General features: G+C 40.8%; 1 protein-coding gene across 2 annotated transcripts in view; it reads left to right on the top strand.

Annotated features, from left to right (window-relative positions):
* Positions 1–15,771, top strand: part of LOC147371400 (uncharacterized) — a 60,909-nt gene extending 45,138 nt beyond the window's left edge. The window contains exons 3-5 of one of the 2 annotated variants that reach the window (XR_015163545.1): positions 9,080–9,161; positions 11,163–11,234; positions 15,596–15,771. The gene's annotated coding sequence lies outside the window, so the exon portion shown is untranslated. The remainder of the gene's footprint in view (positions 1–9,079; positions 9,162–11,162; positions 11,235–15,595) is intronic. The other variant, XR_015163546.1, reaches the window with a different exon arrangement.
* Positions 15,772–25,977: the final 10,206 nt, after the last annotated feature.

The following is a 25,977-nucleotide window of genomic DNA, read 5'->3' as shown; positions in this document are numbered from 1 at the left end:
GAGTATATACACCCTAGTTATTGAACAGTCAATCATTAAACATTTATAGCATACCACTGATCATTAGCCACATAAGAAAAAATGACAGGCACCACTTCCTAGGAATATCAAAAGGAAGCTGCTTCTGCTACGGAGGACAGCCACAGAAGAGCAGAGGAGAGCTTCCCTTGGCATCTTTCCCATCAACCTGTGTCTCCAGATTGCTGGGAGTCTAGTGTTGTTGTTATGTTCAGTTGCTCAGTCTCTGCATCCCATGGACTGCAGTAGGCCAGGCTCTCCTTTCCTTCACTGTCTCCCAGAGTTTGTTCAGATTCATGCCCATTGAGTCAGTGATGCTATCTAACCATTTCATCCTCTGCCACCCCATTCTCCTTTTGCCCTAAATATTTCCCAACATCAGGATCTTTTCTGCTGAGTTGGCTCTTTATATCTGGTGGCCAAAGTACTGGAACTTCAGCTTTAGCATCAGTCCTTCCAATGAATATTCAGGGTTGATTTTCTTTAGGATTTTGATCTCCTTGCAGTTCAAAGAACATTTGAAGAGTCTTCTCCAACACCACAGTTTGAAAGCATCAGTTCTTCAGCTGTCAGCCTTCTTTATGGTTTAACTCTCACATCCGTACGTGACTACTGGAAAAGCCTTAACTTTGACTATATGGATCTTTGTTGACAAAGTGATGTCTCTGCTTTTTAATACACTGTCTATGTTTGTCATAGTTCTCCTTCCAAGGGGCAAAGCATCTTTGAATTTCATCGCTGCAGTCACCATCTGCAGTGATTTTGGAGCCTAGTCGGATGTGAGTAAAGTAAGAGCACCTTGGAGAAATGACGCAGACACAAGAGAAAGGATATGAGGTGCGCTTGGTCCTTTGCTTATCTTATCACCGTAGACTCTCATCAGACTCAAGCTAGATGTTGTTAAACATCACCTGAGTCTATTAAGGGAGAAAGGCAGAGATGGAGCGACTCCTTCTACATTAGAGGATTCTGCCATTCAACCCTCTGTGAGTTTCTGACCTGCCACAGGGTTTCTTATCTGAAAAACACAGACACAGGATACTTGTTCCTCCCTTATTTTGCTGTGCAAATAACTTATAGTTAATACCACGTTGCCTGGCACTGTAGAGAAAGAAATGGAATAAGATGAGGTCATTGAAAAGAGCCAGGGCTCTCTGGAGAAAGAGTTGGAAGTCATCAGTTGAAAGTTCATGGGACAGCAGTTTTGGCATCACTGGGGAGCTTGCCAAAAATGCAAAAACACAATTCAGACCTCAGAATCATTTTAACAAGATTGCATTTTAACAAGATCTCAGGTGATTTTTATGCATATTATACTTTGAGAGTGATCTAAGTGGTGCTTTGTTCATGGCACCAGAGAAATACCCATGTTACAGAGTACATTTTAATCTTACTGCTATCTCCTTTTTATTCCTTAGTCTTTGTTTTTCCACTTTGAGGTCCCCATTTAAGCTTCATGCTTAACAAACTGCTTGGACTTTCCAGGAAAACCCTTTATGTAGTCATTATAGTAGAAAATGTATATTGATTTACCTAAAATAGAGGGAGGATGGGGATGGTGAGTGTTAGCTCCTTATCGATAATAGCAGAAATCAATAGATCAGGTATAAAAATGGAAAGAGCAAGAAATAGGCCTCTTTTTATTGTATTTATATGCCATGATGGATGTTAACCAAATCTGTTGTGATAAGCATTTCATAATATGTGTAAGGCAAACCATCATGCTGCACATCTTAAACTTATGCAGTACTGTATGTCCATTATTTCTCAATAAAACTGGAAAAAAGAATGGCAATAGCAGCATCAAAGTGAAGTGAAAATGTTAGTTAGTTGTGTCCAACTCTTTGTGACCCCGTGGACTGTAGCCCCAGGCTCCACTGGCCGTGGAATTCTCTAGGCAAGAATACTGGAATGGGTAGCCATCTCCTTCTCCAGGGGAGTCTTCCCGACCCAGGGATCGAACCCTAGGTCTCCTGCATTGCAGGAGATTCTTTACTGTCTGAGTTACCCGGGAAGCCCTAAATCAGCATATTGTTAAGGAATATGAAAAATGATTTCCAGGATTAAAAAGAAATAGCTAAGTGATTTAAAGCATTTGTCTTTGGAAAATGGGGCTAATTAAAAAAATTCTGGTTGGACTCTTTATTTTTTAAAATGTGCATAATAACTTTGATTTTGATATCATTTAATGATGTCATTAAGTCTTGTGTTTTATGCATTCCTATAAATCACTTTATATCTTTTTTGAGAACAAGGTAGAATATAAACAACCAAGCAAAACCAAAAACCTTCTCCAAGGAGAGCAAGTTGCCTATAATGGTGGCTAAATGGCAACTCACTCCAGTATTCTTGCCTGGAGAATCCCATGGACAGAGGAGCCTGGTGGGCTACAGTCCACAAGGTTGCAAAGAGTCAGACACAACTGAGTGACTTCACACACACACACACACACACACACACACACACACACACAATAGGAAACAGTGTTTTATGTAGGAAAAATAAGTCAAATACAGTAAAAGAGAGAGGAAATGAGATATTCATACCAGTGATGACCTCATATTGGTGACCTTATAAGTGCAGGATGAGAAGAGGAAATCTGGGAATAAGAGGAGAGATGGAGAAGCCATATGAAGTCATGATAGGATAAAATTCCTAAAAAGCCCATCTTACCAGGAGAGGAACTTTTCTCAGAGAACTTTCCCCTTGTAATTTATCTTCCAGAGTTGAAAAACTGATGTATTCTCCGAGGCAGAAACAATAAAATTTGGGAAAACAAACCACAGAACTTTGGAATGAACTTTACAATCATTTAAGGCTGTAGTTTTCACGTTTTATTTTAGCTGTTGACTTTTTTTTCTCTTTTTCTTCCAAATGAGATCTTACTCTGAAATCTGATGTACTAATTCAGAAGCAAACAGGATTTCTGAAGCTGAAGCAGAGGGTTGAAGGTCTGTGGCCAACCTGATCCTGTGAACCCCTATCCTGCCTTCAAGATGTGCTGAGCTCTAAGTGGCAACTCACGAACATTCTTCATCTTACTAAGGCTTCAGGATACACAGTCATGTCCAAGGTCAATGGCAGAGCCAAGACTTGACCTCGTTGTTCTTGACTCTGAGTCCAGTGCTCCTTCCAATGTACCTTAGTGCTGCCTTTCATGGTTGGAGGGGCGGTTGGCTCCAACAGACTGTAAAGAATTGGGTTTATTAATTCAGGATTGTGACTTCCCTGGTGGCTCAGACGGTAAAGCTTCTGCCTACAATGCGGGAGACCCGGGTTTGATCCCCAGGTTGGGAAGATCTCCTGGAGAAGGAAATGGCAACCCACTCCAGTATTCTCACCTGGAAAATCCCATGGATAGAGGAGCCTCTTAGGCTGCATATCCATGGGGTTGCAAAGAGTCGGACACAATGGAGCGACTTCACTTTCACTTTTCTTCACTGTTGTTGTATGCTTAGGCTGCAGTAGACCCTTCAGAAATATTTGTTGAATAGAAGATGCAAGAAAGGTTTAACAAGGACCTAGAAGAAATAAAAAAGAGTCAATATATAATGAATAATGCAATAAATGAAATTAAAAACACTCTGGAGGCAACAAATAGTAGAATAACAGAGGCAGAAGATAGGATTAGTGAATTAGAAGATAGAATGGTAGAAATAAATGAATCATAGAGGATAAAAGAAAAACGAATTAAAAGAAATGAGGACAATCTCAGAGACCTCCAGGACAATATTAAATGCTACAACATTCGAATCATAGGGGTTCCAGAAGAAGACAAAAAGAAAGACCATGAGAAAATACTTGAGGAGATAATAGTTGAAAACTTCCCTAAAATGGGGAAGGAAATAATCACCCAAGTCCAAGAAACCCAGAGAGTCCCAAACAGGATAAACCCAAGGCGAAACACCCCAAGACACATATTAATCAAATTAACAAAGATCAAACACAAAGAACAAATATTAAAAGCAGCAAGGGAAAAACAACAAATAACACACAAGAGAATTCCCACAAGGATAACAGCTGGTCTTTCAATAGAAACTCTTCAAGCCAGGAGGGAATGGCAAGACATACTTAAAATGATGAAAGAAAATAACCTACAGCCCAGATTATTGTACCCAGCAAGGATTTCATTCAAGTATGAAGGAGAAATCAAAAGCTTTTCAGACAAGCAAAAGCTGAGAGAATTCTGCACCACCAAACCAGCTCTCCAACAAATACTAAAGGATATTCTCTAGACAGGAAATACAAAAATGGTGTATAAATTCAAACCCAAAACAATAAAGTAAATGGCAATGGGATCATACTTATCAGTAATTACCTTAAACGTAAATGGGTTGAATGCCCCAACCAAAAGACAAAGACTGGCTGAATGGATACAAAAGCAAGACCCCTACACATGTTGTCTACAAGAGACCCACCTCAAAACAGGGGACACATACAGACTGAAAGTGAAGGGCTGGAAAAAGATTTTCCATGCAAATAGGGACCAAAAGAAAGCAGGAGTAACAATACTCATATCAGATAAAATAGACTTTAAAACAAAGGCTGTGAAAAGAGACAAAGAAGGTCACTACATAATGATCAAAGGATCAATCCAAGAAGAAGATATAACAATTATAAATATATATGCACCCAACACGGGAGCACCGCAATATGTAAGACAAATGCTAACAAGTATGAAAGGAGAAATTAACAATAACACAATAATAGTGGGAGACTTTAATACCCCACTCACACCTATGGATAGATCAACTAAACAGAAAATTAACAAGGAAACACAAACTTTAAACGATACAATAGACCAGTTAGACCTAATTGATATCTATAGGACATTTCATCCCAAAACAATGAATTTCACCTTTTTCTCAAGCGCACATGGAACCTTCTCCAGGATAGATCACATCCTGGGCCATAAATCTAGCCTTGGTAAATTCAAAAAAATAGAAATCATTCCAAGCATCTTTTCTGACCACAATGCAGTAAGATTAGATCTCAATTACAGGAGAAAAACTATTAAAAATTCCAACATATGGAGGCTGAACAACACGCTGCTGAATAACCAACAAATCACAGAAGAAATCAAAAAAGAAATCAAAATTTGCATAGAAACGAATGAAAATGAAAACACAACAACCCAAAACCTGTGGGACACAGTAAAAGCAGTCCTAAGGGGAAAGTTCATAGCAATACAGGCACACCTCAAGAAACAAGAAAAAAGTCAAATAAATAACCTAACTCTACACCTAAAGCAACTAGAAAAGGAAGAAATGAAGAACCCCAGGGTTAGTAGAAGGAAAGAAATCTTAAAAATTAGAGCAGAAATAAATGCAAAAGAAACAAAAGAGACCGTAGCAAAAATCAACAAAGCCAAAAGCTGGTTCTTTGAAAGGATAAATAAAATTGACAAACCATTAGCCAGACTCATCAAGAAACAAAGGGAGAAAAATCAAATCAATAAAATTAGAAACGAAAATGGAGAGATCACAACAGACAACACAGAAATACAAAGGATCATAAGAGACTATTATCAACAATTATATGCCAATAAAATGGACAACGAGGAAGAAATGGACAAATTCTTAGAAAAGTACAACTTTCCAAAACTCGACCAGGAAGAAATAGAAAACCTTAACAGACCCATCACAAGCACGGAAATTGAAACTGTAATCAAAAATCTTCCAGCAAACAAAAGCCCAGGTCCAGACGGCTTCACAGCTGAATTCTACCAAAAATTTAGAGAAGAGCTAACACCTATCCTGCTCAAACTCTTCCAGAAAATTGCAGAGGAAGGTAAACTTCCAAACTCATTCTATGAGGCCACCATCACCCTAATACCAAAACCTGACAAAGATGCCACAAAAAAAGAAAACTACAGGCCAATATCACTGATGAACATAGATGCAAAAATCCTAAACAAAATTCTAGCAATCAGAATCCAACAACACATTAAAAAGATCATACACCATGACCAAGTGGGCTTTATCCCAGGGATGCAAGGATTCTTCAATATCTGCAAATCAATCAATGTAATACACCACATTAACAAATTGAAAAACAAAAACCATATGATTATCTCAATAGATGCAGAGAAAGCCTTTGACAAAATTCAACACCCATTTATGATAAAAACTCTCCAGAAAGCAGGAATAGAAGGAACATACCTCAGCATAATAAAAGCTATATATGACAAACCCACAGCAAACATTATCCTCAATGGTGAAAAATTGAAAGCATTTCCTCTAAAGTCAGGAACAAGACAAGGGTGCCCACTTTCACCATTACTATTCAACATAGTTTTGGAAGTTTTGGCCACAGCAATCAGAGCAGAAAAAGAAATAAAAGGAATCCAAATTGGAAAAGAAGAAGTAAAACTCTCACTATTTGCAGATGACATGATCCTCTACATAGAAAACCCTAAAGACTCCACCAAAAAATTATTAGAACTAATCAATGACTATAGTAAAGTTGCAGGATATAAAATCAACACACAGAAATCCCTTGCATTCCTATACACTAATAATGAGAAAACAGAAAGAGAAATTAAGGAAACAATTCCATTCACCATTGCAACGGAAAGAATAAAATACTTAGGAATATATCTACCTAAAGAAACTAAAGACCTATATATAGAAAACTATAAAACACTGGTGAAAGAAATCAAAGAGGACACTAATAGATGGAGAAATATACCATGTTCATGGATTGGAAGAATCAATATAGTGAAAATGAGTATACTACCCAAAGCAATTTATAGATTCAATGCAATCCCTATCAAGCTACCAACAGTATTCTTCACAGAGCTAGAACAAATAATTTCGCAATTTGTATGGAAATACAAAAAACCTCGAATAGCCAAAGCGATCCTGAGAAAGAAGAATGGAACTGGAGGAATCAACCTACCTGACTTCAGGCTCTACTACAAAGCCACAGTTATCAAGACAGTATGGTACTGGCACAAAGACAGAAATATAGATCAATGGAACAAAATAGAAAGCCCAGAGATAAATCCACGCACATATGGACACCTTATCTTTGACAAAGGAGGCAAGAATATACAATGGATTAAAGACAATCTCTTTAACAAGTGGTGCTGGGAAATCTGGTCAACCACTTGTAAAAGAATGAAACTAGAACACTTTCTAACACCATATACAAAAATAAACTCAAAATGGATTAAAGATCTCAACGTAAGACCAGAAACTATAAAACTCCTAGAGGAGAACATAGGCAAAACACTCTCTGACATACATCACAGCAGGATCCTCTATGACCCACCTCCCAGAATATTGGAAATAAAAGCAAAAATAAACAAATGGGACCTAATTAACCTTAAAAGCTTCTGCACATCAAAGGAAACTATTAGCAAGGTGAAAAGGCAGTCTTCAGAATGGGAGAAAATAATAGCAAATGAAGCAACCGACAAACAACTAATCTCAAAAATATACAAGCAACTCCTACAGCTCAACTCCAGAAAAATAAATGACCCAATCAAAAAATGGGCCAAAGATCTAAATAGACATTTCTCCAAAGAAGACATACAGATGGCTAACAAACACATGAAAAGATGCTCAACATCACTCATTATCAGAGAAATGCAAATCAAAACCACTATGAGGTACCATTTCACACCAGTCAGAATGGCTGCGATCCAAAAGTCTACAAATAATAAATGCTGGAGAGGGTGTGGAGAAAAGGGAACCCTCTTACACTGTTGGTGGGAATGCAAACTAGTACAGCCACTATGGAGAACAGTGTGGAGATTCCTTAAAAAACTGGAAATAGAACTGCCTTATGATCCAGCAATCCCACTGCTGGGCATACACACTGAGGAAACCAGAAGGGAAAGAGACACGTGTACCCCAATGTTCATCGCAGCACTGTTTATAATAGCCAGGACATGGAAGCAACCTAGATGTCCATCAGCAGATGAATGGATAAGAAAGCAGTGGTACATATACACAATGGAGTATTACTCAGCCATTAAAAAGAATACATTTGAATCAGTTCTAATGAGGTGGATGAAACTGGAGCCTATTATACAGAGTGCAGTAAGCCAGAAGGAAAAACACCAATACAGTATACTAACGCATATATATGGAATTTAGAAAGATGGTAACAATAACCCTGTGTACGAGACAGCAAAAGAGACACTGATGTATAGAACAGTCTTATGGACTCTATGGGAGAGGGAGAGGGTGGGAAGATTTGGGAGAATGGCATTGAAACATGTAAAATAATCATGTATGAAACGAGATGCCAGTCCAGGTTCAATGCACGATACTGGATGCTTGGGGCTAGTGCACTGGGACGACCCAGAGGGATGGTATGGGGAGGGAGGAGGGAGGAGAGTTTAGGATGGGGAACACATGTATACCTGTGGCGGATTCATTTTGATATTTGGCAAAACTAATACAATTATGTAAAGTTTAAAAAAAAAAGAATTAAATGATATATACAATGTCATAAGTTGACTTACTCCTTGACGCTCTTAGGGAGTGAAATGGAGCTGAAAGATGTGAGAATCTCTTCAGGAAGAGAGGTTAGTTCCTGGAAGATAAATGACTTACTGTATTTTCATCTCTGTTAAGCCTAACATGATCCTTTAGTATTCCTCAGCTAGAGAGTTTTCACTTGTTTAGGTTTAAGATTTTTTTGGTCTTCCTGTCTCAATTGCCCAGTATGCAAGGCATTTTTTAGACCAGCTCTTTTATAAGCTTTCTTTCTGTGGAGATTGACTTTAGCTGTGGAGGTACATGGATCTCTTTTCGCAGATCCAGAAGTTGATTCGACAGCAGCCCAGCCACAGCATCTCAGAAAGATCTTCATTCAGTTTAAACCAAGCCCTCTTCGGTTTTTCATCTTGATACAAACAAGACAGAAGCAGCAGTACCTGGGCCTAACAGTTCAACTGTGATCACTCAGCGTGATTGCTTTTCAATGGCTTATCTCGAGAAGGGGACTTGTGCACAGAATCTGTGTTGTATTGGTATCAGTGTGCATTTAGCTCAGGTGGAGATGGCAGCTGACGGCAATCTGATGGCTCCCTCCTATGTCCTAATAGGTGCCTGTCCCTTTGAGGTGTCCTGGGCAACGACCGTAAGAATGAACATCAGGAGAAATGCACTGAGAGGAGAAAAGAAGGAGTAAGTTGCCAGTGTTTCAGGTATCAGAGTTGCAGGTATTAGCCCAGCTGCCAGCACACTCTCTGGGGCCTGGGGCACCCACGTTCACTTTGTTTTTCTTTGGAAGAATTAGCAGAGGTACTGGTTGGCTGACCTCCCCGCTGCACCCTGTGGTGGAAACTGCCTGTTTAGGTCAGAGTGAAATGGGTAGTTATTCCTCCCTCCTATTAGTTATTCCACTGCACTGAAGTTACCTTTCTAAAGAGGCAGCTACAAAGATCATTTTATCTGCAGCACCAAGGGGGTGGGCCAGAGGAGGCACTGCCAAGACTTGGAGTGGCTGGGGCTGACTGGCTAGTTTTTATGCAGGTGAATGGACCAGAGGGACATTTTAAAGTGTTGGCATCAGGAATTTTCTCCATTGTTTTTCTTACTTCTGACAATAATGAATGAAGCATGTTAGGCTTGTTTTCAATTATGCAACAAGTCTCCATTCATTAGAAACCAAGGCGGTGATCCCAGGTGTATTTCTGTGGCTTTGAAAGTGCAGCTTTCTACCTGACCCAAGGTTGAGCACTTTCAGTGCTCAGCATCTGAGCTGCTTGCTCAGGTATCCCGGGAGTGATTAAATGTGTTCATATTCGGGAAAGAAATCTGACTCCCACTTGCATTTAGAGGGCTCAGGGCTTGTCATTTGTTTCTGGGACACAAAAAAATGGGAAATACAACAGCTCCAATCTTCTTCTGTGTTGCAAAGGAAGGCAGCTGTCATGTAACCAGGTAGGTCAGACCCTTGGGTGGGTCCTCATAATGATTATTCCACCTACAAGACTGTGGTTTTGGGAATTCATGTTCTTATGGCTAGGAACATCCAGGGTATCACCATAAATCCTGGGGAGGATAATAGTAGAATCCATTTATATTCCTTAGTCTTATGCTATTGTCAAGTATCAGATATACCCCAATTTAGTAACATCTTTTTTTTTCTGGAGGAAGTTAGGACTGGAGAGAAGAAACAAACATATAAGTACATGTTGATTAAAAAAAATACTTCAATATCAGAAACATCACAATGTGAAAAATTGCATTTTGGTCTTGAGAAAATAAGTATATTATGAAATCATGGGGAAATAATTTTTTCTCTGAACTGCATAGGTAGTCATCAGTTGAATTGATTCTTTCTCTTCCAAGTGCCCTGTGAATCTTTGATCGTTAGTTCAGTTCAGGTGTTCAGTCTTGTCCGACTCTGCAACCCCATGGACTGCAGCATGCCAGGCTTCCCTGTTAAGATGAGCTTTATAGGTTTTGTTGCTTCTCGAAGGATTGGAAAATTGGAATGAATAAATGTAATCACAGCAATAATAATGACTACCACATGGAATAATGACTGTGTGGAAGACAGCCAGAGATTCTGTCTGTGTTGCTTCCAATTCGTTCTGTAACCTGGACACATGGGTATTATCCACCCTGTTTTACATATGAGGAAACTAAGACTTAGGAAGTTTACATGACTTGGCTGTGCTGTGCCATGCTTAGTTGCTCAGTTGTGTCCCATTCTTTGTGACCCCATGAACTGTAGCCCGCCAGGCTCCTCTGTCCATGGGGATACTCCGGGCAAGAATACTGGAGTGGGTTGCCATGCCCTCCTCCAGGGGAATCTTCCTAACCCAGGGATTGAACCCAGGTCTTCTGCATTACAGGCAGGTTCTTTACCATCTGAGCCACTAGGGAAGCCAAGATCACAGAACTACTAGAGGCTTAGGGTGTGATTGGAAATGCACTCTGATGTCCCCAAAGCCACACTTTTAGGGTAGCAAAAGATGAAATGTTTAAGCCTTGAGCCAGAGAACAGCAAAGCAGACACGGAGGATCCTGGGAAAAGACAGGGGAGGGAAAGCTTCTTTGGGACTTCGGAGAAGAGAACATGGTTCTTGTCTTGGCCTCATGAAGACAGCAGGGCGTATCATGTGGTAAGTTCAAGGCGAAGCACTTTGCACACATTGTCTCATTTAATTCTTACAGCAGTCCTAAGAAGTTATTACTAGTCCCATTATACAGACAAGGAAACTGAGACCCAAAGGAGTCATTTAGTTGGTAAGTTTAAACTGTGGTCTGTCTGCCTGCAAATCCTGTGCTCATGACCAGTAAATAATTTCATGACAAACGGAATAATGTTTTGCCTGTTAGGACGTCTCTTCTGTATTCTCTCTCAGACCTCCAGTTCGCCTTCAGCCCCTGCTCCCAGCACTGGTTTTGCCGAGCCCCTGCATGGTTTCTGAGCTTGTGTCAAGGAGCCACCAGGTGGCAGTGTTACATTATGCAGGTCCCCCGTGAGGGACAGGGCCGTGCATCTTACCAACCGCAGAGGCAGACCGCTGTCAGCAAGACTGGCCTTGGTGGTTCATCCTGTTCTACACACAGACACATGGAAATCATTTCTCACTAGCTAATTCTAGGGGCAAGGATCCTGGAGGTCTCCGCTGAGTGACAGTGGGGTGGCAGGAATAAGGAAACCAGGAAAGGCTGTTTTTAAATTTTTATTTTAAAAATGTTCTGCATCCTGACCCTACACTCCCCCTTCCTATTTAGTTTTTATGGAATTGATGTTTTAAAAGTGTAGGAGTTGTGGAAAGAGCAAGGAGAATAAGGAGAAAGCCAGAGCCAGGCTTTGTTGTCTGAGGACAGGGACTCAGAGCGCCAGGTCTCCTTTCTTGGTGATCTTAACCTTGACATCCACACCCCTGTGCTTGCCTTCTCATGCACGAAGTTGGAGGACAGTGTCTGCCTTGCACATTGTTGGGAATATTAAATAGGGCTTGAGACTTCCGTGGTGGTCTAGCGGATAAGAATCTGTCTTCCGATGCAGGGGACGTGAATTGGGTCCCTGGTTGGGGAAACTAGGATCCTGCATACCGTGGGGGAGCTACGCTCTTGTTCTCCAACTAAACCCACTGTGGCAGCCACAAGGCCCATCATTTCTGGAGCCTGTGTGCCACAATGAAAGATCCTGTGTGTCACAAATAAGACCCAACACAGCCAAAAAAAGTTAAAAATTAAGGCTAAGTTATGAAATACGTTTAGGTGCTTAATCATGGAAACCATGTGCTTTCTTCAAATGTTTGTTTCCTTAGCTTAGAGACGGAAGGCAACTAAGAGAAAGACCAAGATTCCTATCAAAGGAGGGAAGAGGATACTGTAACTGGGGTAGAAATCAATGCACAGTCTATGGACAAAGAATTCCTGTTGAGCTAATAACAAAAAATATTTACAAGGCGACAGAACAAAAGGAATTCTGCTTGCTTCTCTCTGTACCATTTTGTAGATTGTCATAGCATAGCGGTGACAAAAAATTGTCAATGTTTTTCAAGAGGAGTGGGAAGATATGCATATAGAAATGTGTTTGGTTTCTAAAGGTTCTTAGGCACCACTTAAACTTTATAGGTGTGTACCTGAGATCATTCTTTACATGTGCTAGAGTTATCTGAATATAGACCAAGATAAGAGCATTGAGCTCTGTTACAAACCCATCTCTGTGATTTACTGCCTTTATGATTTCAGGCCAGTTGCTTAGCCTCAGAATTATAGTAGTTCCTACTTTATAGGCTGGTAGATAATAGATAAAACTTTAGGATAATGCATGTAAAGTGCTTAGCACATAGTAAGCCCTAGATAAGTGCTGATTATTATTATTAATAACTTTGCCCAGTTACAATAATAATAGCAATTTTCATGAGCCAGGAATTCAGTCACAGCTGGGAATCTGGTAATACATGAAATTGCTCAAAAAACACAAAGAACAAAAGCCTATCCCATTTAAAAAAAAAAAACATTTATCAAACTAATTTCAATGTTATTGTTTAAACGAAACATACTATATGATAAGGAATGTGTGACTGCAGGAAACTGTAAATGTTTTGTTATAATTTTTTATTTTGATAAGAAATTTTCAATTTAATAATGCTGAAGATAGTTATTTTGAGTAGAATTGAGCACATGTTAATTTAAAAATCTTATGTGTATATTTTAAATGAATATCTAAGTTTATATTCAAATTTAGTTTGTTATTTTTTTCTTAACTTAATAAAAGATAATGAAAGGGGGAAAAAAAAAAAAAAGCCTAGGCTCCCCTTGCAGATCTCTGCTGAAGGACTTCCTCATGTCCTTTCACATCCTTTCCGGGTTCTTGTAGCTGTGCAAAGATTGTGGTGTCTTCTCAGGCCAAACTGACTTCTCTTTGCACTTAAATTATATTCTTGGGGACCAGTTGGGAACCCACCAGTGCTTTGAACTGGAGACTCCAGCAAGCCAGTAAGTTCAGGGGAATCTCTGGTTTCCAGTGATTCACAGATCAGATGTCACCACAAATAACAGCACTTCTTGACCATCATTTCAATCCCCTTATTTCCTACTCTCCACTGTTGACAGAGATGCTTCCATTTGAAATAAAAGCCTGGGACCATATGACTTCACAGGTGAATTCTGTCAAAAAATTTAAAGAATTTCAGTCGTTGTCAGACTCTTCTAAAAATTAGAGAGGGAGGAATGTTTCCACATTCAGCATTTCCTAGATACTAAAGCCAGACAAAGACACTATAAGAAAATTACAGGCCAGTACCCCTGAGTAACATAAGTGCAGTAACATAGGTGCATACCAGCAAACTGGATTCAGGAGCATCTTAGAAGGATCATTCACCATGACCAAGTGGAATTCATCCCTGGGATGCAAGAAGAGTTCAGCATACATACGTCAATGAATCTGACACATCCACATTAACAGAATGAAGGATAAAAAGTATATGATCATTTCAACAGGTGCAGAGAAAGCATTTGACAAAATTTAGCATCCTTTAATGGTTAAGAGCTTCAGCAAATTAGGTTTAGAAGAAATATTTCTCAACATAATGAAGGTCATATATGACAAGCCCACAGCTAGCATCATACTAGAGACTTAAAATCCTTTAACTTAGTGGAAAGTTAAAACCCTTTTCTCTAAGATTAGGAACAAGATAAAGATGCTCACTCTCATCATTTCTACTCAACATAGTACTAGAAATCCTAGCCTTAGCATAGCAATTAAGCAAGGAAAAGAAAGAAAAGGCACCCAAATTAGAAGGAAGAAGTAAAAGTGTCTGTTTTCAAATGATATAGAAAATCCTAAAGACGCCACTAAAAAAAAATGTTGTGTGCTTAGTCGCCCAGTTGTGTCTGACTCTTTGTGGCCCCATGGACTGCAGCCTGCCAGGCTCCTCTGTCCATGGGGATTCTCCAGGCAAGAATACTGGAGTGGTTTGCCATGCTCTCCTCCAGGGGATCTTCCCAACCCAGGGATCAAACCCAGGTCTCCCGCACTGCAGGCAGATTCTTTACTGACTGAGCCACCAGGGAAGCCTTGTTAGAACTAGTAAATGAATTCAGTAAAGTTGTAGTATACAAAATAAACAATCAGTTGTGCGTCTATATACTAAAAAAGAGCTGTCTGAAAGAGATATTAAGAAAGCAACCTTGTTTACAGTAGAGTCAAAAACAATAAAATACTTTGGAATAAATCTAACCAAGGAGCTGAAAGACCTTGTACACTGAAAACTGTAAGGCCCTGATGAAAGAGACTGCAGAATGTACAAATAAATGCAAAGCTATCCTGTGTTCTTAGATTGGAAATAATGTGAAACTGTCCATACTACCCAAAATGTTCTACAGAGTCAATGCAATTCCTCTGCAAATTTCAATAGCATTTTTTTTATAGAAATAGAAAAAAACTATCCTAAACTGGCATGGAACGACAAAAGACCCTTATCTTGTAACAGAAGGAAAGAAAAACCTCATATAACTCAGTAGCAAAATAAGCAAATGATCCAATTAAAAATAGGCAAAGAATCTGAATAGATATTTTTCTAAAGAAGATGTGCAGATGGCCAATAGGTAAATGAAAAAGTGCTCAAACGTCACTAATCACCATAGAAATGCAAATCAAACCCATAATGAGATATCACTTCATACCCGTTATCAAAAAGGTAAGGGCCCAGCAATTTGTGTTTTTAACAAGCCCTCCACATGATTCTGATGTCTGCTCAAGTTTGAGAACTCCTTCCTCCAGCCACCAAAATAGGTCAGTTCTGTACCATGGAGATGCTTTGGTGCTTTTTTCCGGGGATCCGGCTATCGAGAGCAAGAGGCATGATGTTGTTCTTTATGGTCTTATGTTTATTTTGTCATATTATCTCTTACTTTTCCTGTAGAGAAACTAACAGGATTTAGAATTTAGAACTAAATCCAACTGTCTTACTCTGCTTGCATATGCATAAATATATTAGACTTATTTCCCTCTATTGCTCATTATTGCAAAATGTGAGGTTGAAAATCTTAACCGAATTTACCCTTTTAAAAATTAACCAGTAGCATGCCATTTCATTCCCTAACAATTGTTTTCTTTTGTGTGTTTCTTTTTTTCTCTTTAGGAAACAAAACACTATCTTCGTCATCTTTAATCATGAGGCTGAAAATTGAGAACTGGTTGTAGATTTTGCATGTGTATGTATATGACAAGAGTTATGATTGCTTCAAGGATTATGATACTGATAACACCAATGCCAAAACTATTAAATAAGGCTAACGCAGCCATATAACTTACAAAGCGGTTACATGTATTTTCTTATTTAGTGCTTACTTTTGCTATAGATACTATTTTTATTTTAAAAATGAGGAAACTGAGGTGCAGAAGGTTATAATTTAATCCTTGAGCATCATGCGATTTTTTTTAATGGGGCTTCCCAGGTGGTGCAATGGTGAAGAATCTGCCTGCCAGTGCAGGAGACATAAGAGGTGTGGGTTCAGTCCCTGGGTCGGGAAGATCCCCTGGAGTAGGATATGGCTACTCACTCCAGTATTCTTACCTGGAAAGTTCTGTGGACAGAGGAGCCTTGTGGGCTACAGTCCATGGGGTCACAAAGAGTCAGACACGATGGAGCACACACACTCACCATATCATTTTAAACAGAACCTTCTCTTGAAATAACAGTAACAACTAAAGCATACTGAGTGCTAAGACCTAGAGACTGTCATCCAGAGGGAAGTAAGTCAGAAAGAGAAAACAGATGTGTGATATTGTTTATATGCGGAATCCAGAAAAATGGTACAGATGAACGTACTTGCAAAGCAGAAATAGAGACACATGCAGGGAACAGACTTATAGATGCCTTGGGGCAGGGGAGGAGAGGGTGGGATGAAGTGGGAGATTGCATATGTACACTGCTGTGTATAAAATAGATAAGTAACAAGATCCTACTGTATAGCATAAGGAGCTCAACTCAGTGCTCTATGGTGACCTACATGGGAAGGAAATCTAAAAAAGAGGAGCTGTATCTATATATACATACAATTGATTGACTTTGCTGTGCAGCAGAAACACACAACATCGTAAAGCAACTGTACTCCAGTAAAAATTAAAACAAAACCATGCTGGGTGCTATCTTTGTGCCAGGCACTGCGATAGATAGGTTCTGCTTTACTTGACCCATAAAATGGCCCAGTGAAGTGGTAGATATTCCCATTCCCATTGTACAATAGGCAAACAAAGGTTAAATAACTTGCGTTGTTTTTCAAAGGTTAAATTACTTGCCTATATCATATATAGTCTTCTGGAGCTAGAATTCAGTTCCAGGTTTTTAAAATCTGAAAACACTTGTTATTTTTGCCTGTTACAGGATCTCTGGAGATGTTCATCTGAGTAGTATCTTAATCTTTCAGAAACTGTTAGTATTATGAAGGAAATTTCTACTTCCACTATATTCTGTACCCAGCAAGAAACATAGCAAGAATGAGCCAAAGAGACTCCATCAAAGACTTGACTCCTTTAAGCCAAGGGACTTTGCTGTTAAGGGATGGAACAAGGAGTCACTAGCACCCAGTTTATTATATTAGTTGCCATTGATGGTTCAGTTTGTCAATGCCCATCTCTGACCAGAAAGGATTTTTGGAAGCCATAAGGGTCCATAAGAGATCTCCTGTAATCCCATAAGTGTCTCTGTCTGCAAGTGGGAAGGATAGCCATTTCCTAAGAAGCCTACCTCCAACTGGGTCATGTGTGTGTTAGTTGCTCAGTCATGTCCAACTCCTTCTGACCCCCTTGGACAGTAGCCCGCCAGGCTGCTCTGTCCATAGACTTCTCCAGGCAAGAATACTGGAATGGGTAGTCATTTCTTTTTCCAGGGGATCTTCCTGACCCAGGGATTGAATCCGGGTATCCCACGTTGCAGGCAGATTCTTTATCATCTGAGCCATCAACTGGGTTATTTTAAGTTAATTGGGACATTCTGTTATTCTCTTCATACAAGGGGCTCAAGTTTAGTCCAGCTTGAGACGTATACTTACCCAGTCAGCACAAGATCACTTTGAATAAGAAGCATAAATGGTAAGTAAAAACTGGTTTGCCAGGATTCAGATGGTTTTTTGTTGTTGTTGTTGCTGTTTAGCTACTAAGTTGTGTCTGACTCTTTTGTGACCCCATGGATTGTGGTCCACCAAGCTCCTCTGTCCATGGGATTTCCCATGCAAGAATACTGGAGTGGGTTGCCATTTCCTTCTCCAAGGGATTTTCCCAACCCAGGGATCGAACCCATGTCTCCTGCATTGGCAGGTGGGTTCTTTACCACTGAGCCACCAGGGAAGCCTATTCAAATGGTACAGAGATTCAGGCAAAAATAAAATAGAAACTTTTCTATAATCAAATTTTAAACATTTGAATGCTTTTGAGCAAGTTTCATGGGGAGAAGACAATAAGAAAATCCCTCTTCCATCCCTTAAACCAGGCATCACTTCGATCCTGTTACAAAAGAAGCAAAGTCCACTTTCCTCTTGAGCTTTTGCCAAGTCTCTGGTCTACCAAAGGCTGAGTAAGCACCATGAACTCACTGGATAAACATGTTATCAGTTGTCCTCTAATTGGGGTTGTCGATCTCCAGTTTCCATTAAGGACTGGTCTGTGCTTTAATCACCAGTGTGCAGCAATTCCCCCCCTTTTTGGTACCATTGTGATTCTTCCATTCCTAAGGAGCTGCTTGTGCATGAAATAGAGTTGCATGTCATAGATGAATTAAGAACGCCAAAGTTCTGAGCTTAAACTTACCGTAAGTTTTTGTTTTTTTCTGGGAACAGCTTTTTTAAGATGCAGTTCACATAGCATATAGTTTCCTTTTCATACAGTTTACCTGCTTAAAGAACAAAACACCTGTTCCTTCCCCTGTGGCACTGGGGAATAAATAGATTTTCTTCCAGTCCTTAATCAGCATGTATTTATTGAGATCCTCTTGTGGGCCAGGCGTTGGGCTAAATGTTGGAGCCCTAACTGTAAATAAAATAAAGATGGTTCTTGCTTTCATAAAGCCTTTAGTCTAGGGACAGAGATCTCAGAGTCCAATGAGCTTATAAATAAAATAAGTAAAATCATGGTAAGTGCTGCATAGGAAACATAGGAAATAATGAGTTGGACATACAGGAGGAATCTCAGGTGGACAATGAGGGACTGAGCCCCGGAGTGGGGAGCAACCTTGGCATGTGCTGGGCACAGAAAGGAGGCGGCGGGGGCTGAGTTAAACCAGGATAGGGTGAGGGTGCTGGCGTGACATGAGGCTGCAGAGGGAAAGAGGAGCCTTCATATGTGCTTAAGAGCTCATGTTCTGTACTGTTGAAAGAACTGAAAATGGGAATTATAATCCAGTTTGTGGGTTTAAGGCTTTATGTTAATGTTGCAGCACTGTACTTCAAGCTCTGGACAAATGTCATTCAGGGGATTAGAAACCCCTCCACCCCAGGTGTGGCACATGGGCTTAGTTGCCCTGCAGCTTGTGGGATCTTAGTTCCCCTGCCAGGGATTGAACCTGCATCCCCCACATTCCAAGGCAGATTCCTAACTACTGGACCACCAGGGAAGTCTTCCCCCCTCAACTTTTTCAGCTTCCCTGGTGGCTCAGTTGGTGAAAATTCGCCTGCAACGCAGAATACCTGCAACACAAGAGATGTGAGTTCGATCTCTGGGTCAGGGAGATCCCCTGGAGAAGAAAATGGCTACCCACACCAGATTCTTGCCTGGGAAATCCCATGGACAGAGGAGCCTGGGGGGCTCCAGTCCGTGGGGCTGCAAGAGGCAGACAGGACTGAGCTGCTAAACCACCACCCCCAGCCCTAGAGGCTGGTTCTCTTCCCTTCCCTAGCGAGACTTTCTGGAGAGTCCAGACTTTAGAAGGGCTCTGTCATAGTGTTCTAGAACATAGTGTGAATGGCACGCCCTGGAGTTGGACACCAAGGATATATTGACTGCGTGTCATCTCAAGTTCAGCTACTCAACAGGCCATTTCGTATCTAGCCCAGTTTAGATGGGGTCAGAGATTGCCCCGCATTGGACAGGATCCATTTCTGTACTGTTATGTAACAGTTACAATTGATTTAAATGAAAATATTTAATTAGTTCTTATATGACTTACTCGGTCTGTTTGAACCAGGCTTAATAAGCTAATTTTCCAGGCTAGCAGATAATTCCTCTAGATCTTTATGGGTCACATAATGGTGTGGGAGTTCTTATTAACACACACACACACACACACACAAGTGCCTAAACAACTGTAGAAACCTCCCTAAACTCAGCCATTAATATCTCATAGAATGTTCAAATGAAGAAGGGTGCTTTTGACAGCCTGTTCCAGAAGGTGCTCACATAATGTACATTAATTTTGGGAATTTAAATTTGTCATGTGAAAATAATTTAGACAGAAAAAAAAATCCCAAATCATCTCTCATACTTAAAAAGACCCGTTAGCAAGCTCTGACAGGCATAGCTGAGGTTGAAGAGACTGCAGACTTGTGATGAGCAGGTCGGCAGCGATGAGCTCCTCTGGGCCTGCAGTTTCCAGTCAAGGGCAGTTGGCCTGCTCATGGGCACCTGCTGAGGATCGTAATAGCCGACACTTACGGAACCCTTCCTAGGCCCTAAATACAGTGCTAAGTTTATTTTCATGTGTTATTTCATTTCATCCTCGCAACAGCCCAATGAGATAGACATTAATAGTCACCCTCCTTTTATGGAGGAGGTGTTAATGTGCCCACAGTCCCACAGCTGGTAAGTGGCCTCGCTGGGACTTGAACCCAGGCATCAGATTGCAGCTTTGCCCTGCATTCTGTGCCACGTTACTTCTCCACGCGGTGTCTGTCCCTCAGCTACAGCTTGCAGGGAGAGCAGTGACTGCCTGAAGTGATGGTAGCAGATCCTCAGCCTGGCGAGTAGACCCTGGTGGGGCCTGGTGGAAACAGCTGTGTCAGAACTGAAACAGAGGTTACTCACTAGGCCAGTCAGGTTTTCTCTCCTGAATATGAATAGAGGAATGTAGTAGAGTATCATAAAAGGAAGGGGCCAACACCAAGAACAGCCGTTGTTAGAGCTCAAGTGACTGAGGCCACAGGCCTAGAGGTCTAGACAAGCTGTGAATGGACCAGAGCAATGATCAGGCAGACGCATTAGTAAGCAGAGGTGTGAGTGGGAAAGATGCAGAGTAAAGGACAGAATGGATAGTCCTGAATGAGAGAGAGGGTATTTCCAGGGGGCTAAGTGGTAAAGAGTCTGCCTGGCAACGCAGGAGTCACAGGAGACCCGGGCTCAATCCCTGGGTTGGGAATGATCCCCTGGAGGAGAAAACGGCAACCCACTCCAGACTTGCCTGGAGAATCCCATGGACAGAGGAGCCTGGTGGGCTGCAGTCCATGGGGTCACAAAGAATCAGACATGACTGAGTGACAGCACGCACGACAGTAGAGAATAGGATGTGACAGAGAGCTTCGTGAACCCTGATGGCCCACGGAGACAGAGACCAAGTCCAGGGTTATGTGTCCATCATCCCCCTGGTGCCCAGCGATGCTCAACAAACGCTGGTGGGCTGAGTGGGGAAGGAAGGTGACTCACAGGAGGGTGACGGGGTCCTGCTGGGGGTAGCACGCCTGATGCAGCGCGGGAACTCTCGCTGCTGAGAAGCTGAGACCGTTCAGCCTCTGGAGCTGAGTGACTTTCAGGGGACACTTCTCTCTCTTCTGTGGCTCCTTTATTCTCATGAGACTTTCTTCTCCTTTATCGTTGAGCGCCATTTTGATAAAACTCTGTTTACATTTTTTGACATTGTTTGAAGCTACTTTTTTTTTTTTTGGACAAGAATGCTGTTTATGTGAAAACAGGAGTCAATTTCTTTTATCCCCTTCAAATATTCCTTTGGTCTCGTTAGGGATAGGAGCGAGAATAATCAATTCCACCCAGAAGTGATTGCTTTTTAAAATCAAAGCATGTAAAGCTATTTGCCTGGGTTTCATAACATCTTAAGTGTCACAAATTTCAGGTTACTGTTCAATGATGAAAGATGTTTTGTTTTTGTTCTTTTGTAAAAATTCAAGATTGTTCATGCATTTGCATGAATAATCTAAATACTGACTTTTTATTTATTGTGTGCTCAGTGGTTCAGCCATGTCTGACTCTTGTGGAGTGGGTTGCCATTTCCTACTCTAGGGGATCTTCCTGACCCAGGGTTCAAACCCAGATCTCCTGTGTCTCCTACATCAGCAGGCAGAATACATGAGATAGATTAAAAAATTTTTTTTATTAGGATAATTTACAAAATCTATCTCATGTTCTCCTCCATTGTCATTTATATGCTCAAGAATGGTGCTCAAGGCCAATTTTATATAAAAGTTTACATCCACAAATTTACTCCTTGGAACCTGGTCTTGAAATGTATTTAAAGAACCAGAAAAACAACATAGGGGGCATGCTTCATGGACAGAATCCAAGATTTTTGAGTCAATAGTGCAGATTTCTAGTCCCAGCTTGGCTACTTTTCTGTAGTGATCTCAAGCAAATGACTTAATTTCTCTGTACACCAGTTTTCTCAAATGTAAACTGGGATATGTAATAGTAAATTTAGTAATAACTATTTAACATGATTTTTGTTAAATTTTGTTTTTGATTTCATAGCAAATTTGATAATGATCTATATGCGAAAGCACCAATGTGATGATTGTGGTTGTTCCAGATTTCTCCTTAATGCTGATCATTGGCTACAAGCTACATTACTAATATTTGCTGCACATATTTGCTTTATTTACTGGCTGAGTGACTTTGAGCAAGTTGTTTAATATCCTGTCACTATTCTTTTGACAAGGAGTAAAGTCTTTAGCATGGCTTGTCTCTATACCTCAAGACGCATCCTTCCCTTGCTGTTAAAGCTCTGATCACACTGGCCTTTCAGGTTGGATGGAAGCCACACCTTTGCCCCTGAGAGCCTCACCTGTGTTGTTTCTTTGGTTGAGGTGCTTCCCAATTGCAGTCTTTCTCAATGTCTTTCCTCTCCTGGTTATGCTTATAAGTCTCAGTTCAAATGTCACACATCTGGGACAGTCCTGACCACCCACCAAATTAGCTCAAGTCTACTGTTATGTGTGCTTCTACCAACTGTCTACTTCTTCCTTGTACTCTTTCAGTTCAATTCAGTTCAGTGGCTCAGTTGTGTCCAACTCTTTGAGACCCCGTGAATTGCAGCAAACCAGGCCTCCCTGTCTATCTCCAACTCCTGGAGTTCACTCAGACTCACATCCATCGAGTCAGTGACGCCATCCAGTCATCTCATCCTCTGTCGTCCCCTTCTCCTCCTGCCCCCAATCCCTCCCAGCATCAGAGTCTTTTCCAATGAGTCAACTCTTCCCATGAGGTGGCCAAAGTACTGGAGTTTAAGCTTTACCATCATTCCTTCCAAAGAAATCCCAGAGTTGATCTTCAGAATGGACTGGTTGGATCTCCTTGCAGTCCAAGGGACTCTTGAGTCTTCTCCAACACCACAGTTCAAAAGCATCAATTCTTCAACACTCAGCTTTCTTCACAGTCCAAATCTCATGTCCATACATGACCACTGGAAAAACCATAGCCTTGACTAGACGGACCTTTGTTGGCAAAGTAATGTCTCTGCTTTTTAATATGCTGTCTAGGTTGGTCATAACTTTCCTTCCAAGGAGTAAGCGTCTTTTAATTTCATGGCTGCAGTCACCATCTGCAGTGATTTTGGGGCCCCCAAAAATAAAGTCTGACACTGTTTCCATGGTTCCATCTATTTCCCATGAGGTGATGGGACCAGATGCCATGATCTTCGTTTTCTGAATGTTGAGCTTTAAGCCAACTTTTTCACTCTCCACTTTCACTTTCATCAAGAGGCTTTTGAGTTCCTCTTCACTTTCTGCCTTAAGGGTGGTGTCATCTGCATATCTGAGGTTCTTGATATTTCTCCCGGCAATCTTGATTCCAGCTTGTGCTTCTTCCAGCCCAGCGTTTCTCATGATGTACCCTGCATATAAGTTAAATAAGCAGGGTGACAATATACAGCTTTGACGTGCTCCTTTTCCTATTTGGAACCAGTCTGTTGTTCCATGTCCGGTTCTAACTGTTGCTTCCTGACCTGCATATAGGTTTCTCAAGAGGCAGGTCAGATGGGCTGGTATTTCCATCTCTTTCAGAATTTTCCACAGTTTATTGTGATCCACACAGTCGAAGGCTTTGGCATAGTCTATAAAGCAGAAATAGATGTTTTTCTGGAATTCTCTTGCTTTTTCTGTGATCCAGCAGACGTTGGCAGTTTGATCTCTGGTTCCTCTGCCTTTTCTAAATCCAACTTGAACGTCTGGAAGTTCATGGTTCACGTATCGTTGAAACCTGGCTTGGAGAATTTTGAGCATTACTTTACTAGCTTGTGAGATGTGTGCAATTGTGCGGTAGTTTGAGCATTCTTTGGCATTGCCTTTCTTTGGGACTGGAATGAAAACTGACCTTTTCCATTCCTGTGGCCACTGCTGAGTTTTCCAAATTTGCTGGCATACTGAGTGCAGCACTCTCACAGCATCATCTTCCAGGATTTGAAATAGCTCGACTGGAATTCCATCACCTCCACTAGCTTTGTTTGTAGTGATGCTTTCTAAGGCCCACTTGCCTTCACATTCCAGGATGTCTGGCTCTAGGTGAGTGATCACACCATCTGCATGTTATTAGTGGGACAATTGCAGTATCTTCCTGAAAGCAGAGACTATGTGTGTGTTGCTTCCACTGGGAGCCTAACACATAACTCAGTGCCTGTCATGTAGTAGAACCTTAAGTATTTATTGATTGAATACAGGCGAAATAACTTGAATATAATCAGTAAAATCCATAATGCAAAGTCAGCATATTTACTTAGTCAAGGAAGATCAATATACACTAATAGTATAGTAGTAGAGAGTGATCAAATGTGTACAATACTTTATCTATTGATTATATAGGAATTGAGTTTGTCAATAAGTATATACAATTACAAGCTAACAAAATAGTTAAAAAATAGTATCTGAGAATATATAAATATACGAAGGCAAGGTCAGGTAAAAAGATAGAATAAATATTTAGACTGGAAGGTTCAACAGGGTTAATAAAATGAGCTGTAAATGTGATTCTCAGCTTGCCAGGGGCCAAAACAAAAATAAATATATGATCTGTTATGTGATGGTCATTGACCTGAGGGAAAAACACTACAGTCTTCTGGGGAAAAGAGGGCTGTTCATGGTGCTCTTTTTTTCTGGAAAAAATTTCTTTGCAGGGAGAGAACTTATTTTCTCCCTGACTCCTTGAGTAGCTTGGCCACCTTACAAAACCTTCAACATTAGAAGGTTGGAGATTCTGTTCCCACATCTCTCCAACTCTCCTGCCTCTTCTCCCCTCTTTCCTCCTCTCCCCTCCCCTCGCCATGTATCCTTCTTGTCTCTCCTGAAATTTCTCTCTCACTGCAATTAAACAGTAAACTTCAAGTGTGGTTTTTCGCAGAGCTAGGGCAGTGGTGGGGGAAGGTCTAAATCTGGCAGGTCCTAATGTGGTGGTGTGTGCAGTGAGAACAGTCCGACAGCCCAGCTTCAGCATCACTCCACACTCCTGGACTGAATGACTTCATCTCCTGGCTGCTCAGTTTTCATGTCTACAGGGAGCAGCTAATGCCAGCTTCAAAGGGCAGCTGAGAAGCTGACTGTGAACACCCGGGGCTGTACCTGGCTGAGCCTCTGTCCCGTAAATGTTCTTTCTTACAGGTATCTTCCTTCCTCTCAGAACTGGCATAAGGATCCATGGAGATAGTTTGTGTGTTTGAAAAATTCTAGTAAATGTGTGAGCATGTGTATATTCTAGAGGTCCAAGAAGAGGAGAGACCCACTCTTCTAGCTTAACCAACAGCGAGGGAAGAAAGAATTGGTCGATTAATGATCTCCTCCCCTGAATGTTATTTATTTACCTAAACCAAGACAACAAAGAATGGAATCATAGCCTCTAATCTTTTCATTATATATATATTATATATAATGTATGGGGATTCCTAGTGGTGCTAGTGGTAAAGAATCTGCCTTCCAAAGCAGGAGATGCAGGAGACGCAGGTTTGATCCCTGGGTCAGGAAGATCCCCTGGAGAAGGGAATGGCAACCAACTCCAGTATTCTTGCCTGGAGAATTCCATGGAGAGAGGAGCCTGATGGGTTTCAGTCCATGGGGCTGTGAAGAGTCAGACACAACAGAGCATGACACACACAAACACCACACTATATATATATATATTTTTAATTAATTTATTGAACGATAAATGCTTTATAGAATTGTGTTGGTTATGTGTACATACAAGTAGTTTAAAAGTATTTATGCAATATATTTTTAAAAATTCCCATTTCTGCAAAATAATAATAAGACAGTGCATCAGTGGTACATGCAAGTCAAAACAAAACAGGAAGTTATGGAACCAGCGGTATTCTTGGCCAATGGTCAG

The sequence above is a fragment of the Bos grunniens genome, chromosome 5 (genome assembly GCF_055505025.1).
Source record: "Bos grunniens cultivar Pamir isolate PY7600 chromosome 5, Bosgru_T2T1.0, whole genome shotgun sequence".
Lineage (NCBI taxonomy): Eukaryota > Metazoa > Chordata > Mammalia > Artiodactyla > Bovidae > Bos > Bos grunniens.
The sequence above is the reverse complement of the archived record's forward strand: the minus strand, read 5'-3'. Positions and strand labels throughout refer to the sequence as shown.